Consider the following 12499-nt stretch of genomic DNA (forward strand, 5'->3'; position numbering starts at 1 on the left):
AGGTAACCACAGACCAACTTTGGACTGCAGGTTCTAGCCAACCTGCAATCAGAGAGGGCTCTCTCTTTTAGGTTTAGCTTTGTTTAAAATGATTTTAGGCTAGTTATTGAGTTCATGGGTTTTTGTTTTGTTTTTGGTGGGAAGGAAGATGTCTCAAGTAGAGAGGCAAAACATAGTCTGGTAAGTTTCAAACCATTGGGCGTGGAGTCAAGGAGTGGGACTGCTGGTGCATTTTCTTGGTCACAAGAGAAATAAGGAGCAAGGTAGCTGCTCATGAAACAACACTTAAGGCTTAAAAGGATGGAATGAGGGATAAGGAATGAGAGGCAATAAAGAATCTCTCACTCGGCTTAAAAGGGGGAAGGTGAATGAGCTCTGTCTAGGAGCAATTAAGAATTCCTAGACAACTGTCAAAGATGAAGGGATTAAGGGAAACATGAGCCATATGGAATTCATATTCATTACTAACCCAGATGAAAACATAAAGAAATAGTAGAAAATGAGCACAGAGGGTGTTTAAACCAATTCTAGACTATTCTTTCTTTCTACTATTTTAGACGGTATATCAAATGGAAAAACAGAGGTAGGAAAACTTATTGAGTCATGTTGCAGCACAAGAATTCCAAATTCACTTCTTCAAAACCATCAGACACAGAGCAGACAGTCTTTCCTCCAAGCCTTTCAGCAGTCTTTGATTACAGAAAACATATCAGGTATACAGTGCGAGTCTCCACTGAAGACTATCAACCAACCGACCCTTTAAACAATACAAAGGGTGGCATATATAGGGAAGATTTTTCCAAAATTTATCTTTTACAGCAGACCTAATAGGTCTGACAGAAAACCAATTACTTTTAACCTAATCTTATCTAGAAATAAATGCCAGAAAATATCTTTGAGCTATGCTGGGGGCAGCTGTAACAAGATGAGTTAATGTCTGTCCTGGTGGCTGTGTGTTGTTCATCTTTCATAACTGTGCATTGGCCTTTGCACCCTTGCTGTTCGGCGGCATTGAATGCTTCTGACTGTGGTTTGAGAGCTAGGATGGGCTTACTCTTTTTGTTTTTGACTTTCTGGGGGGCTCATCAATGTTCATGTGCTTCGAGCCCTAAAAACTCTTCGGCTGATACTCTTTGGCTCTCCTCCTTCCTTTGATACTCTTTGGCAATAACTTGATGTTGTTCTGGCGTGATGTGGGTCTCATTCACACATTAATGGCCGCTGTTCGGCCTCTGTTTCTTTCAAAACTGTTTTCTGCTCCTTCCGGCAAGTTTCGCGAAGAAAAATGGGTCATTCGGCGCCTTTCGGGCTTGTTGGGGGCCGTAGAATGAAAAGATTCCCTGAAGATTCCCCATTCAGGCCCAAAAAATATAGCGATGAGCGATTTGCGCAAATCGCTCATCAAAAACTGCCTCAGAATTGGATTCAGGCGCAAATCGCTCATCAAAAACTGCCTCAGAATTGGATTCCGGGGCTCCGAAGTGCGATTTTTGCCTTTCGCGCCAAAAAAGTGCTGATGACGTCAGCATGACGTGACGTTGTACGACAGGTGACGTCAGTGATGACGTGGCGGGATGACGTCAACATGACGTCATCATGTACGGACGGTGACGTGGCATGACACGTGGCAAGGGGCCACGCAGGCAGATGACTTGACATGTGACTGGGCAGAGGGGGTGACGTAAGCAGTGACTGTGCCGATGACGTCACCGGGCGAGAGGCGGTAAGCGGTATTGTGCTGCACCACCTTTGGGGGAGAGCGGTTTCGTGAGAGGGGCCTCCGCCACAGCCCAGGAGCTGACGTGTGGCGGGAGTACGGCGGCAATACCGCCCATCTCCCGGACGCTAAAGCTCGGGCAGTTCGGGGATGGGGCGGCCCGCCCACCGTTGATCTGTGGGGCGGGCGATCCAACGGTTGGCGGTAGACGCGAGGCGGCGGAGGGTTAGTGGGCGGGGATATTCGCGGGAATATTCCCATTTAAATATAGCGCGGGTGGGTTACGACTTAGGAAAAAGTGGGTTATAGGTTTAATAAGCAGCGGCGTTGATGTTTTATGCGAAAAACTTTGGGTTAGGGGCGGAAAAGGGGGTTATTTGCGCGCGGAGTATGATATTTACATTTAGGACTTAGGGAAAAAGGGGTAAAACATGGTTTTAGAGGATTTTTTGGGGGTTTTTGGGCTAGGGGGAGGTTATTAATCTGGCCAGGTGTCAAATTAATCCCTGTTATGACTCGGATGGGCTAAAAACAGCCCCAGATGGACCATTTTTTCCCGGACTTATAAAAATATGGCTATATTGCCAGGGAGGGAATATTTTCATAGGGGAGTTTTATATACATAGTTTAATAGGGGGATGGGAAAACTGATATGGAGTTATATAATACTGTTAGTAGTTAATATGAAGGTGATAAGCAGGCGCCAAGGTCAGGGACCTTAGGCTATATTTTGGGAAAAGAACTTTGTAAAGAACTGAGATCCTTGAGTGAAGCAGATCTTCACCAAGGCAATTGATATGGAGTATGATGAGACTAAGAGGCTCAAGCAGATCTTGACCTCTTTGGGGAGTTAATAAGTGATTTTTTAGAAGAAGGGGGAGTTAGTTATATCTGCCTTTGAGCTCCTTTGCATGAAAACTGCCTGCACTGTGATCTGAAAAGATAAAACACTTTGTACCACAAAATTGATCACAATTTATCATTCTGCAACTACACAGCTACCTACCCAGACTATTTTTCTAACATTTTTTCTTCTTTTTAATTGGGTGCACTTAGGCTTGCAAACCCAGATTTACAATTTTCTTTTGAACATTTCCTATCTAAATCTACACTTATTTCTGCCAGGGCCCATATTAAACAGTTGGGTCCCTTCGATTCTCTACCTATCTACAAATCTGCCAAGATTAAACTGTTTGGACAAATATCATTCTCTATATTCTAAAACAGGAAATTGGAACCTAGGGAGGCCAGGATTTAGCTGTTTGGCCTTCCCTTAACTGAAAAAACTCATCAAAAATGGAATACAGCAGTGGCATTTGGACCAGCACACTTTCATTGCTTCTTGTGGAAATATGGAAGACTGCAGCTTGCAAAGTATGACATATTTGGCATGTAAAAATGTCAATCATGAAAGATGAATACCTGCTGCAGCAGGAGGCTAACAGTGAGTATGCCTCAAATGAGTTTAATAACTTTTGTGCAGCAAAAGGGATTAAACAGGAGTTGACAACACCCCATAACCCACAACAAAATGGGGTGGTTGAGAGGAAGAACAAAAGCATTGTAGGGTCATCATAGGCGATGTTGCATGATCAGGGCCTACCATTACACTTGTGGACTGAGGCATGCAACACAATGGTTTATGTGTAGAACCCTAGCCCACATCGTATTCTTGGAATGAAGACACCAAAGGAGGCTTCCGATAAGAGGCTAGATGTTGGTCACTTCAGGATTTTTGGGCCATCGATATATTTCCATGTGACCAAAGATGCACAGAAAAAGCTTGAGCCAAAAATAGAGTTGGGGATATTTGTGGGGTACACTGATACACCTCATAACTATCAGGTGTACTTGTTGACCATTAGGATGACATTGGTTCGTAGGGATGTCAGATTTGATGAGGAGAAGGCTATGCGAGTTTCTCTTGAGAGGGAGCTTGAGCTACATGTGGTTGCGGATATTTTAGATCCTAAGGTTGAGGAGCCTCAAATTGATGTGGAGTAGCCACATGCAGAGGATCCGGGAGTGGAGGCATCCACTCAAGCAGAGTCTTCTGGATATGGGAGAAAGTGCACTAGAGAGGTTGATAGGTTATTGCATGATGCACGGGAGAATGTGGGAGCACCCACATCTCAACGTGTGTAGAGAAGCTCACCTGAGAGGTACACTGGATACATGGCTCTTTTGAGCGGATGTGTTGAGACAAAGCCATCTTCCTTTGAGGAAGTAGTGCAACAGCCAGTTTTTGTTGATGCCATGGTGGACGAGTATGACTTCATAGTTCATAACAATGTTTTTGATGTGGTTACTAGACCAGAGGACAAGTCAGTGGTGAGCTCCCGATGGCTTTACAAGGTAAATCAAGCTGCATATGCTATTGTAGAGAAACATAAGGCCAGATTTGTGGCCCGTGGCTTTTCACAAGTAAAGGGGATAGACTATGATGAGACCTTTGATCCTGTTGCAAGGTACTCATCGATCAGATCCATATTATCACTATTAGCGTAGATGAGTTGGAAGATACATCAAATGGATGTAAAGACATCCTTTCTTAATGGCACAATTGAGGAAGAGGTGTACAAAGAGCAACCTGAAGGTTTTGAGTCCTTCAACCGTGAGTCGCATGTGTGTCGGCTCAAGAGGGCTTTGTATGGGCTAAAGCAAGCACCCTGTGCTTGGTACAACAAGATCAATAACTACTTCACTGGGTTGGGCTTCACCAAGAGTGAAGCGGATGCGAACCTGTACCACATAGTGGTGGAAGGTAAATTGTTGATCATTGTGTTATATGTCGACGATTTGTTTTTGACAGGTGATGATCAGTTGATCAAGTTTTGTAAGGAGGACCTTGCAAGAGAGTTTGAGATGAAGGAGATGGAGCTCATGGATTACTTTCTAGGCCTGGAAGTATGGCAGGGTGATGGGGAATTGTTTGTGTCTGAGGGCAAGTATGCCAATGAGATACTCAGGAGGTTCCACATGGAGAGCAACAAACCCATGGAAACTCCTCTAATAGGTAACTGGAGGAAGGAGGATGCCACTTCAAGGGATGTAGTAGAAGCTACTGTTTATAGGAAGCTTGTGGGTTCACTCATGTATTTGGTGAACACATGACCAGATATGTGCTATGCAGTTAACCAACTTATTCAAGTGATGGTTAGGCCTACCAAGTTTTATTAGAAGGCGTCACAGCATGTGTTGAGATACCTCAAGGGCACTCTTTAGTATGGATTGTGGTACAGACAGACAGAGGGAGTGAAGCTTCAAGGCTTCACCGATATAGATCGGGCAGGGAGTCCATCCGACAGGGAGAGCACATCAGGAGGGATATTTAGTATTGGGTCAACAACAATTTCTTGGTATAGCAGGAAATAGAGATCAGTTACACAGTTCGACAGAGGCAGAGTACATCGTTGCAAGTCGGGAAACATGTGAGGCCATCTGGATGAGGAAGATTCTGGTTGGTTTGTTTGGTTATAAAATGGATCCAACTGTGATTTACTGTGATAATCAGAGTTGTATCAAACTTTATGAAAATCTAGTTTTTCATGATCGGTCCAAGCATATTGATATCCGATATCTCATCCTCTCAGAGATTGTGTATTGAGGTGGATTATGTTGTTGGAGTACATTCCCACGGAGGAGAAAGATGATGACATTTTGACAAAGGCATTGTCAAGATGTAAATCGAGTTTCACAGAGACAGGATTGGGGTAGATGATAATCCCTTTCTTGTTGAGAGGGAGTGTTGATAAATGGAAACAAGAAATTCCAATTTAAATTATCCTTGAATTAAACTGAGAATTAAAATTGAATTCTATTCTCATAGCAACTTGTAAATAGTTAATTAAGTTTGATTGACTTAATTATCTTAGTAATTTCAAGTTGGAAGTATTTGTGTAGTCATGTATATGTTCTCCCTAAATTTTAGGGGTCTAGGATGAGTTTATTTGAGTTGTAATTAGATAACTCTATTTGACTGAGTTATAAACAATTAAACCAATTCTAAATGTTTGTGGAACTAGTAGAGGATTAGTAGTGAGTTGGTGCATCCTCAGTGCTACTCTAATTAACTGAAGAATCCCACATTAGAAGCTCATGCATGTCAGTTCAGAGAAAGACCTAGTTGAGACTAGAGTGCAGGGACATTGTACTATCAGTTGTAGAATGATACGAGATGTACATATCATGCATGCAATCAGAAGAGGACCTAGATTTGGATTGTGAAATTATGGAATAAGGAATTCCCAATTAAATATGGAATATTCCTCACAAGAATTGCACAGGGAAATAGGGGCTCAATAGGTAGCAAAAATTGGCTAAGTGTTAGTTAGTGTGGGCTTGTGAGGCAGAGAGTTGATCATACTTGTGCGGAATTGTTCTTGTGAGAACAAGCTTTGTATTATCACTCAGATTCCTTATTAATGCAATAGATAGTCGAGGTTTTGAGCAGTCGCCTTCCCCAGAGAAACAATTGTGTTATGTGTCTTTGATTATCTTCCTCTTGTCGATTATTTTTTTCATCGGTCATTGGTTTCCGCTATTTAAAGAGTAGAGTAGATTCTTGTCTTGTGTTTTAGTACATTACATGAGTTGTGAATCTACAAGAAAATCTACAACATGTATCCACCAAGTCAGGATTAACATAGTTATAATTAGATCCACGATCAATCAAAATAGAAATAACATGATCACAGAGCTTATCGTTCATCTCAATGATAGATGCCTGCTGGTCCGTCTGTTTGTTATCCAATGCTGCATAAATACGAGGAACACTCTGAGAAACATCCCCAACAATCTACGCCTCCTGTGCACTATATATCTAAGGCCTACCACCCTGATACTGTGGACAATCTATCCTGCGATGATCCCCTCCACATGTCCAACACCACATGAGCTCCTTATTTTGTACCTCAGATTGATGTCCCTATCCTCTATCAGATCCACTAAACATCTTAGATGATGCTACATCCTCTTTATTGCTTGTACCCTGAGGTCTTTCTCACTTCTTGTCCCATTTTCCTTTGTTCTTTGCATTACCTTTCTAATCTAGCTCAACCTCAGATCTGTGATTCGATTGCCCATAGCAATGCCTTAGCTTTTGGATGGTCTCCTCAAATGATATAGGCTCATCAAACTCAATCTTGTCTTTGAATGTAACTAGTAATCCACTAATGAACCTTTGAGCCTTGTCCTTCTCCTCTGTGAGGCAAGGCACATACCTCAGTAGCTCCAAGAACTTGCTAGTGTACTCATCATATGTCATAGACCCCATCTTTAGCTCATAGAATTATTTGCCCTGTCGTCAAAGTATCTCTCTGATAGATACTTCTTCTTGAATAGCCTCTCAAACTCATTCTAAGTCAAGTCCTCCTCATGAATACATCTGACATTCTTCACATCTTCCCACCAAATATTTACTTTACTTTGAGACTGAATGTAGCTACTCTGGCTATCATGTTCTTTGAATAGTCATGCAACCTAAAGAACTTCCTCATAGAAATCAACCATGCCTCTGCATCCTGCAATTTCTTCATATCTCCATCAAAAGTAGGAGGCTTTTCTTTCTTAAACTCATATGACAAGTATCCCTTATCACTCCTCCTATAAGGATGATAATGATGACGATCATAGTGCCTATCTGAACCAGAACTAGAATAGTCCCTGTGTCCATCACCTCTCCTATCCGCAGTGTCCAACAATCTTCCATCTCTCATTTTGTTGTCTCTATTTGACATGTGACCACCACGAGACCTACTACCATATTCCCCATAAGTTATGTCCTCTTGTTCATGGCTGATCCGATGTCGTCCATGTCGCTGCAAATTTGAAAAGCTCTGAAGTATTATTGCATTTACATATGCTTGTTTCTCCCGTGCATGTATGATTCTTTCATTGTCTACCTCACAATTCCTTATTTATACCTTTAATATTCTTAGTGTGTCTGCTAGATCAGAAGAGTGCCCAACACCACGTTGCTCATCTGATCCATATGTAGTGTCTCAAGAGATGTAGTCTACCATCTTGCTAGTCATCTTTGATATTCTTCCTGCAAGGTATATCATGTCAGCTAAAACTAAATCACAATAAACCAACGTACCTTAGCATAATTCAAGGAGGATATCTCATCTGCAAGATCAACAAATCAATGTAATGCATGTATAACATAGTCACAAAAACATATAGAAATATAACTCATAAGCATGTAACCTTATATCCATCATTCTAGTTAGAATCCAGTCACCGATGCATGACCATGTCAATCACACATACCATGACCCCATGCATGACTACATCAAGCATACTAATGTATGTAGACAACACACAACCATAAACGTAGACAATACACCAACACATATGCGAATAATACACAACACTAAACATGGACCACACACATGCATAAACACATATAACCAAGCATAAACGAGCAATACTTGTAAAAATAGGTAGTAACATGTAACCAATCATACAAGAACGATACATGTAAGCGACATATAACAACATGTAACCAGTCATATACTCATGACAATGCACTCCACAACAACACCATCAACTTCCACATGGCAACATCACTACAACCAATATCAACACCATGCAAATGCAACAAGCACATGGTCTCACAACACAAGAAACAAATATGCAAATGACCTAATTCACGACCAACACACCCAACCCATCCAGTCTGAAGGGTGAACCATGCTCTTGATACCACTCTGTAACACCGTCCTCCCACATCTAGTCAAGTAACTAGCCAATCGGGGTAAACATGCAACGAGAAGCCACTATGATATGATTCAACTTCCTAAGTCACGTTAAGGAAGTGGAACCGATAGAAACACAACGTACAGACCTTCAACATCAACATTAGGACCCTCAGGAACCATCCCAACCTTTATGCCAATCAGCCCCTGGGTCCCACTGATATTTTAGACCACTTGACCCTCAGACGTTCCCATGATATGGGCATGACAATGTCTAGGAGGCTTTAGATGCTCTCATGACAAGGCATGCCAGTGTCTAGGGACTAAATTTCACAGTGTTGTGCCAATGTCCCTAGGATTTGAGCCACTTTTTCAGGCCTAGAGCCCAGGTCACTATCCAGAATTGAATGAAACTCTTAGAACAACAAGATAATAGGGAAATGGAAATACAAATGAAATTACTTGAATAAGACCTTAACTAGACCTCTACTAGCCATGAAAGGCATTTCGTCAAACATATTATGCATATGTAATCTATAGGTGTAACTGAAAGATCTAAGCATAGGGGTATCATACTCATATGAGAATTTCTAATAAGCATTGATGCCTCAACACATTAGCTTCCATTTCATCCATTAGGTCATAGATACATTGTTCATTCATTTACAAGTAAAAACATGATGAGAACCATACATAATGATTATCATAAAACACATACATAACCAACATAATAGCAACATAAATGCCAAGGAAATCACAACCATATGATTCACATACAAACTAGTATAATACTCATAAAATAATAAAGAGAAATAACATCATATTATTGATGCAATGGCCAACTAGTTGTGGGAATTCTACGAACCACCCGACCGTCGACATGGATGAGCCAAAAATATCTCCAACTAGTCACCCTCGTGGCATATTCCAAGCATGAATGTGGGATCTCATAAAACACATCAATCCAAAAACATCCAGGGCTTCCAGAGTCCAACTACCTCAACCCATCAAACAGTGATTCCACCTCACGGTTGGACATCACCAAACCATCACTAAATTGGTCTCTATCCAAGCCTTCTAGGGCTCTAGAGCGTTTGTTCCAACCAAGGCTCCAAGACTAGTAACTTAACCCACAGTAGTTGTTGGGCTCTAGAGCGTTTGTCCAACCAAGGCTCCAGGACTAGTAACTCAACCCACCAAGGGCTCCAAAGTGTTTTTCCAACCAAAGCTCCAGGACTAATAACTCAACCGAAGTTGTTACAGGGCCTTTGTCCAACCAAGGCTCTAGGAACTAGTAACTCAACCCAAGCCAAGGAAACATGAGAACCAACCAGAAAGCAAAGAAAAATGAACCCACAACATCATGGCTATCCAAGAAATGGCAAGGATAGGCAAATCCATTGTCAATCTAGGCAATCCTCCACACTAGTGATAGATCGGGACTAATAAACCACATGCATATGCCATGCATGCCAAAACTAGTGAGGAAAACATACTTGCAACTTGGTACTTTCAAGAAAAAACTCATTGTATCTGCTGGTCCCGATGTCCTCTTGCACTTTCATGCTCTTACTTTGCCTTCTTGCTCAAAAAATCCAAGTATGCCACACCCTCCAAGAGTGCTCCAAGAAAACTCTAAGTGTCCAAGATTGAGTGAGATAGAGAATAATGAGAGAGCTCCAAAACTAAACTGACAAAAGGTTACCAACTGATCCTCGGAAGCCTTTTGATCAATTAGGCCTCTATTTTCTTCATTTTCCATTATTTTCCTTTAATTTCCTCCTCACATGCAACTTGTGACCTTTCACCTCCCTTTTCTCCTAATATTCATTATTTTCATAAATAAATGTGCCAAAAATGCCATTTGCATTTCCAAAGCCTTAGCCATTTCCTTTTCCAATTTCCTTAGCGATTAATAACCAAATGAACACCCACGCTAGGATGTCTTGCCCAATATTCAGCTTGGAATAAGTGTCCCATCAACCGTGGTTATTATGTTTCCTTTATTAACTTTTATTACATGGAATTTTCATGAGGCTTGTTACAACTTTCCTTAGTTCTTCTTTTGCAATGCTCGCTGTCATGGGAATATTGTGAAGTGCTTACATCATCCTCTTTTCTCGATGGTTTTGGCAATGGTTTGGATTCTTTATCTAAATAACCTCTTTCTTTTGTTGCCTTTGAACACTCTCCTTCAATGTACCCCAATCCTGCAAATCGAGGCCTTTGTACAACCTCCAATGATTGAGTCATCCCTTGGCCATTAACACCAAGTTTTTATCCTTTATACCCCACCTTGGTAAGGAGCCTCTTGCCAGTTCCTGAAATGGGTACCTCAGTGCTTCCAACAGAAATAACATCATGAGAAAATGAAATTGAAGAACTATCAACATTATTTACCTCAACGATTGATTTTGAAGCAGGTGATGATGGCTTTGCTAAGCCTTCATTGCACTTCATCTTTTCCAAGGCCTCCTTTGTGGCTCATAATTGAAGCTACAATCTCTTCTTCTCCTCTTTTGCTTCTTGTAGACGTCTCCTCAATTCAACATTCTCCATTGAAGGCTCTCGTTGATCTCTTCATTTGAATGATGAGAAGAAGATGAAGAATAAGAATATTGACCCAAAGATAATCTGCAAAAGTATATCCACCATGTTTTCCATCCAGTGGAAGGCCTCGTAGAGATATTTGTTATTCTCCATTTCCCTTCTTGTTGCACGCTCAATTCACAATCCCTGGAAAAAATGTCTGACTGCTCTGATACCACTTGATTCAAGAATTTTTCATGAGTGCTTTCAAAGAAAAATCCCCATTATAAAAGACCTTTTACTGACACTTACATTTGCTTGTGAAATCATGAGCAATGCATATTCTAAACAACTTTAGCAAACCACCATCATGAAACAAGAAACAAATAATCATGAATAACCAAAAACACACGATATGATAATAGAGTTCACCCATTGTAAACTACATCTCTAGGCTCGGTGTCAAGAGTGGGGGGGGTTGCTTCCTTAGTTGCTGTAAGAAGATGATGAGTACATGATGCAATATTTGTCAATACAAGGATGAACCCCCTTATCTAGAGTGGCATGTCTCTCCTTGGAGTTGTTCTTCTATAAGAAATCTCACTCATAAATTCTCTCCTTCAACATGACAAAATAACAATCTCTCACATAAAGTGGCATACAATGATCCTCTCACAAAGTGGCATACATGGATCTCAGAATCAAGTCATCATCTCAACAAAAATCAAATGAACACATGGCAACTGCTAGGTTCCTATACCAATAGGAGTCATAATTTTTGAATGACTGAGATTAAATCTGTAATATGTACATACCTTTGCTTTCTGCAAATGTTTTCCATATTATAAAGATTAAAAAATGTAAAGAGGGTATGTCCTAAAAGAAAAATCAAAGGACAAAAACAATTAAAAGGTCAAAAAAAGATGAAAATATGAACCCCAAAGAAAGAAAAGACCAGGAAAGTGTGCAAGTCCAAATGCCACTACTATTTATTTTTCTGCATAATAATGATTGTGTGCAACTTTTTATTCATGCCACAATCCGTGGTAATCAAAAAATTTAATCTTGGTTATTCCATGTTTATAGATAGAGAATGAAAATCCGACTAAACTGTTTAACCTTAGCAGATAATTAGATTGGGTAGAGTGAATAAAAGGAGCTCAATTGTTTAATTTGAGCCCTTGGATATAATAAAGATAGACTTGGATAGATTACTATTATAAAAGAAAATAAAAGGTTTTGATAAGGGTTTTCCAATTTAAGTGCACCCTAATAAAGAGAAGTGAAAATGGTAGGATGAGTAGGTGGGTAAGTAGAAGAATTGTTGCAGAGTTATGATGATTGTCAGATAAGAGCATAATATTCACTTTCATCATCAAAAGTTCTAAGTATGGGTGAAAATCAAGCATGCATCAAAGTTCACAAAGTCGAAATGATTAACTTCCCTCACTCATTACCTTTTCACTTAACTAATTTCCAAGAAAAAGTCTTAAGTACCTAAAATCTTAAGTCAAAGGGGCTCAGAGCATTTCTCTGACTTCTGGAGGGACCA

Source organism: Pinus tabuliformis, chromosome 6 (genome assembly GCF_031772625.1).
Source record: "Pinus tabuliformis cultivar Carrire ecotype Pingquan chromosome 6, CPIR1, whole genome shotgun sequence".
Lineage (NCBI taxonomy): Eukaryota > Viridiplantae > Streptophyta > Pinopsida > Pinales > Pinaceae > Pinus > Pinus tabuliformis.